Source organism: Hemibagrus wyckioides, linkage group LG10 (genome assembly GCF_019097595.1).
Source record: "Hemibagrus wyckioides isolate EC202008001 linkage group LG10, SWU_Hwy_1.0, whole genome shotgun sequence".
Taxonomy (NCBI): domain Eukaryota; kingdom Metazoa; phylum Chordata; class Actinopteri; order Siluriformes; family Bagridae; genus Hemibagrus; species Hemibagrus wyckioides.
This window is the reverse complement of record NC_080719.1, coordinates 7,056,290-7,062,638: the sequence shown is the minus strand read 5'-3', so window position 1 is coordinate 7,062,638 and position 6,349 is coordinate 7,056,290.

Genomic DNA, 6,349 nt, shown 5'->3' with positions numbered 1-6,349 from the left:
ACTTTTTATACAGGAGCAAGAACCACGTGGGTCGAGCAACCAACAGGAGTTCCCTTTAGAGGATTAAAGTGCGACTTCCTGATGGAGCTCTACATGTGGACGCATGGCATCCTTAGCGACCTGAAGTGGACACTTTTGTCGCAGTCAGTGACACTCAGTCCAGAAGTTCTCAGAAGTTCTAGGCTTATTGCTGAATTCTTCTAGATATTAGCTGAATATCCGCATTATACAGTTAAATGAATTTCATAGGATTTATCCAAACCTCAAGGCTTTATAGCTCTAATAAATAAGCAAAATATACTTTTAAACTTTTAAAGGGGTCCCTGACTACAAAAAGTTTGTGAAGGACAGACTGGGTTCATTTCAAATAGTCTACTATTATTCCTTTCAGATGCATAGCAGGATACTTTCCCAGTAATGTAATTCACTTTTCAGGCAAAATAATTAAAATGCAGTAAGAAATCAGTCTCACACATGTACAACATTTCAGCAGTTCTAATGATGATTGGGGTGCGGTTACATTTACAAATATGTTGATAACATCTCTGTAATATTTTGACACGGGAAAGGTGCCCTTCAAAACAGTTTATTTCATTAACAACAAATCATTAATGACCATTTAGAGAAAAAGCAGTATTCTGGCCTGGCCCCACGCACTATTGCAAGAATACCTTGAAATATAATCGTTAAATCAGATTGTTTTTCTTTTAATGTGTAAACCCGTTTACCATTCCATGCCTGAAACATCCTATTCCCGTGAATCATGCATTTATTAGCTGAAAAATGCAGTGTCCCACATCAATGACTCAACACACTGACCCCTGTGAAATATTTGGATGACCAGTCACATTTTCAACAGAAAATTTTATCATCGGAATTCACTGAAGATCATGGAAAGAAAAGCATTTTATGTTATAGCAGACAATATTGATTAACAACATCACTTGGAAAGTAGTATACCGTTACCCAAATTTAAATAAGAGCTAGATTGTTAATTTATAAAATAAGCAATTCATTAAAATGTTTTTAATGCCCTAATACCATTAGCATGAATGTTGGCCAGCCACACTGTGTGCATTTCCTAATTATATTTTTAAAAACATTACCCTGTTAATCTTTTTAAGAACTAAATCCCGTCAGCGAACAGGGTTGTACTATGCTGATTGTTTATCGAACAGCGCCATCTATCGATTATTATTGGCTATAGCTAGAAACCAGCCTCGAATGGCCAAGGTGGTCTGCTTTTGTAAATTTAAAGTTAGCTCAGAGATTTGATCCAGACTTGGTCCAGAGGTCAGATCCTATCAAAGTCATGCTGCCAATGCTGGGTCCTTTAAAATAGTGTGATACTTACAAGATAGTTCTAGTCGGTTGGGTTAAGTGCCTGGTTGGTTAGGCTGGTTATGGCTCATCGACTGGTCAGCCTTATTATGATTGATAGTACTATATTAGAAGGTTCTCACTTGTTTGGGTTGATGGTATTAGAAGGATTTTGGACATTTACAGACTGGTTCTTTCTGGTAAGGTTGACCAATCTGGTTAGTCATACTGGTTTTCGCTCATCATGCTGTTTCTAGCCAGCTAATTTCTGTCAGACTAAAAGGTAAATTAGCCAATCACATGGACCAGACAGGTAGAGTAGCTAAAACCAGCCAATGAACAGGCAAACCAGTAGCTAAAACCAGCTGATGGACTCTAATATGGCAAACCATATCATGTTGATCTAAATTGTTTTAAGCAGTGTGTGATACAGATTTTAGAAATATGACAGGGGTTCATTTTAGAGGAAAAGAATTGCATATGCATAATAATCTTTGTGTGTGCTCTTACACAAAACCAATCCTTCTGAAGGCAAGAAAATTTGGGGGGAGGGGCATGGGGCAGCTGATGATGGGCTGATGGAGATGTCTTTCAGTGATACTAGATGGTTGATATTCAAATTTGTGTTTTATCTTATTTGTTTTATCCTAGTCAATATCACAGTGGATCCAGAGCCTATCCCAGCAGCACTGCTCACATTGTACAGACACCTTCAGTAGGAGCATTTTTAGCAGTAAAAGAAGAAAAAAGCCTGAAAGAGCACTGCACATTGCTTTAAGCCAGGAGAACAGTGACGAAAGCCTCACTCAGCACAAAGTCTTTCTGGTGGAAACGGAAAACCCCAAAGCTGTTTTTTCCACTATTGTGTTTTACGTTGCCAATTCCAGACAGAGTAAAGAACTGTGAACAGATGCCATTGTTCTTCCTTGCTAACTCCAGTAACTTTTATGCAACGTTCATCCATTATTATTTTCTTGTCCAAACTTATTTCTTCTGCCATCATATAACTGGGTGGACATTCATCCTGTTATTTTGGCATATCATAACAACTTAGTACGAGACACTGTCAACAATCAGTGGTAGTTTGCCAAATACCTGATTTGAGGTAAACTCTACAATTCTACAATTGTGTTAATTTAAATTTGCACATTACTATTGCCACAACTGAACCATCCGAACCTTTTTGTTTGTTTGCTTGCTTGTTTTACAGTTTACACTGTCCATATAATTTTTGAGTTTAATGTAGATGTTTTTATAAACCCATATTATTTTAATTATTGTAATTACTGTGAAAAATAAATGATGTGTGATTTCTTTTTACTTGCTCTATCCTTGGTCAGCTGTATAAGTATAATGGTTTTGAGGATGCAACAATTGTGCATATTAAACGGCAAAGGTGATAAAAGACTGGGTCACACTGTATCGCTCAGGCTGCACTACCGCGACTATTCACAGGTGCTATCCCACTACTGACCAGTGTGGGGGCTTTGACCTGCTTCGTTCCCGACCTGGGCCGGTTCACCCCTCTTTATTCGACCTGGTAATCCAGAGCTCCCTTAGGAACACCATATCGACACTGACCTTAGTGCGGACACCCGATCGACATAGCCCACGGTAGCCCAGAACCCCTGAGCTCAAGCGCTCCACCAGCCTCAGCCTCCCAGTGACGTGGATTACAGGCGCGCGCCACCGCACCCGGCGTGTAGCAGTTACTCTGATAAGGGTTTTAAATTTAAAGTCTTCTTCACTATGGCGCCACCTAGTGGCAATTAATGCTGTAAATTGAATATTCTGCATCCGTCCATTAAAGGCAAACTCAAAGAAGCCGGTTATGTAGCTGAATTATATGGTCAGATCTGGAAGGTACAAGATGTCCTAATGCAGTATCAAGCCTTTCTCTCTCACAGCCCCAGGGCTTTGGGTTACTCTCTGTCTTCTGTTTTAAATGTTTACAGAGGCAGAAAGGTTTAGTAAGATACTGTACTGATTTACTACTGCTGTTCATGCCAATACGACGCTCATAGCTTATGATTTAGTGAGAAGAAGATTATATGATAGTTCTAATTCTGGTCTAAATGCAAGCTGCATTTTTTTTTGTCTTTACACCTTCCAGACACATTGGTCGTCGACAATCTCTTGCTAATATTCTCAGGGATATTCCTATAATTTATCTGAGATACGCCACGAAATGTGTTCTCATAGTAGGTACCTTTTTATCCACATTCATTTTCAAAGTAAGTAAATATAATCACTATTCCAACTTTTACATTAACATGAGCATTAATTGCCACTAGGTGGCACTATAATGATGGACACTTAATTTAAACTAAATTTAAAACTCCTATCAGCTTGCTCACTACATGCCGGGTGTGGTGGCGCACGCCTGTAATCCACGTGGCGCCATAGTGAAGAACACTTTAAATTTAAAACCCTTATTAGAGTAACTGCTAGACGCCGGGTGCTGTGGCGCGCGCCTGTAATCCACGTCACTGGGAGGCTGAGGCTGGTGGAGCGCTTGAGCTCAGGGGTTCTGGGCTACCGTGGGCTATGTCGATCGGGTGTCCGCACTAAGGTCAGTGTCGATATGGTGTTCCTAAGGGAGCTCTGGATTACCAGGTCGAATAAAGAGGGGTGAACCGGCCCAGGTCGGGAACGAAGCAGGTCAAAGCCCCCACACTGGTCAGTAGTGGGATAGCACCTGTGAATAGTCGCGGTAGTGCAGCCTGAGTGATACAGTGTGACCCAGCCTTTTACATAAAATTTTAATTATTACATTTTGTTTTTCCAACAATGATGACATATAAGCATCTAAAATGCACACAACCAACACACACAGTATCATAGGGGAGAACGGGGTTCAACCTAAAAATATTTTCTTTCTCTAGTTTGTAGAGGAGTATTTTGAATTCAAAGCATTTGTTTTATTTCACATTTACTTTACATATCTCTACTATAAATACGTGGTTTTATGAATAAAACATGAAACAATAAGTATTTTTGTCCTTATTTGAGTAAAGAAGTGAAAAAGTGAAATGCTAGAATGTGCCCCATCCTGTAACCTATGAGGGCTATGTTGTAACCTTACCATATGACAGCTTAAAATTCTGCTCTAACAATTTTATCTTATTGCTTAACTATCTACATACGAATTAGTCCAGGCATACATGATCCTTTAATTGTTTTAATCACCCCCTTTGGATACAAACCGTAGTACATGACAGATGCTGTCTTAAGGTAGGGGAGAGTGGGGCACACCCGAACATTTATATTTATATTTCTGGCATTTGGCAGACGCCCTTATTTAGAGCGACTTACAATTTATCTCATTTATACTGCTCAGGGGCCCAGCAATGGCAGCTTGGTGGACCTGGGATTCGAACTCACAACCTTCTGGTCACTAGTCCAACCACATCCCAAAAACTCTTGTTTTCTGTTGTTCATAGAAAAGTACTTAGGTTTCAAAGCATTTTTCTTTGTGCACATTATTTTTTACATATGTCTAGTAAACAAAAGTTTTGTTTCATTTGATTTAATAATCTCATTAAAAATATATTTCATCCATATAAACATTTATAAAGTTATAAATAATCGTAAAAACAGATTAAAAATAAGAATATGAAGCAAAGGTAGTGTATTTATTTGTTCGTTTGTTTGCTTGCTTACTTATTCACATATTGCTTAATTATTTATCTGTGTAGGCTATCTATGAATTATTTTTGATGTACATGACATGATCCTTTCACTGTTTTACCCACCTCCTTTGAACACAAGCCATAGTACACAGCGGATGCTGTCTAAAGGTGTTGGGTAAATACCTCCTGATCTTCATGATGTGAGTAACCAAAAGAGGGGTTCTATATCACCCCTGAATCCTATTTTTTCTTCTTCAGTTTGATAAATCTATGGATCATCATATGACAGCTATGGATAGCCCCTGGCCACACCTCTTATTGACTAGCCTCTCATTACTTTATGTCCTAAACAGACCACAGTCTGTTTTTCTTGGCCTGTTTCTCATGCTGCAGTAAATAAAATCATCAATGGAAACTGTGTGAATTACATGGATAACTGCATGGAACAGCATAGTTACTTTTAATAGTGGGGCACTGCCTACACTGTGTCACAACCTGCCTCCTGTCTATAATGTAAGAAAAAGTGTTCATATTGAAATTTTACTTATGCCATGGTAAAATTATCGTCTCTTGAGATTTTCCAATGTTGTTAGAATTTTAGGGCGATTTTTTTACACACAGTGTTGGTATAACAAAAAGTAAAGACTGGAAGTGCCCCAGGTTAGGTTTTGGCCCACTCTCCCCTACATGGAACATGCACTGCAAATACATAATTTCTTTAAAAGGACACTCTTATTCAAAAAGCACATTATGAGAGACAAAGAGTTGTTTTTATTATACACTGATCAGGTATAACATTATGATCACTGACAGGTGAAATGAATAACACTGATTATCTCCTCATTATGGCACCTGTTAGTGGGTGGGATATATTAGAGAGCAATTGAACATTTTGTACTCAAAGTTGACGTGTTAGAAGCAGGAAAAATGAGCAAGCGTATGAATTTGAGCAAGTTTGACAAGGGTGAGCATCAGAACTGGACCACGGGGCAATGGAAAAAGGTGGTATGATGAATTACATTTTCTTTTAAATCATACTCCGGTGGATGGCCAGGTGTGTATGCGTCACTTACTTGGGGAACACATGGCACCAGGTTGCACTATGGGAATAAGGAAAGCCGGCAGAGGCAGTGTCATGCTTTGGGCAATGTTCTGCTGGGAAACCTTGGGTCCTGCCATCCATGTGGATATTACTTTGACATGTACCACCTACCTAAGCATTGTTGCAGACCATGTACACCCTTTCATGGAAACGGTATTCCCTTATAGCTGTGGCCTCTTTCAGCAGTATAATGTGCCGTGCCACAAATAAAAAGGGTTCAGGAATGGTTTGATGAGCACAACAACGAGTTTGAGGTGTTGACTGGGTCTCCAAATTCCCCAGATCTCAATCCAAT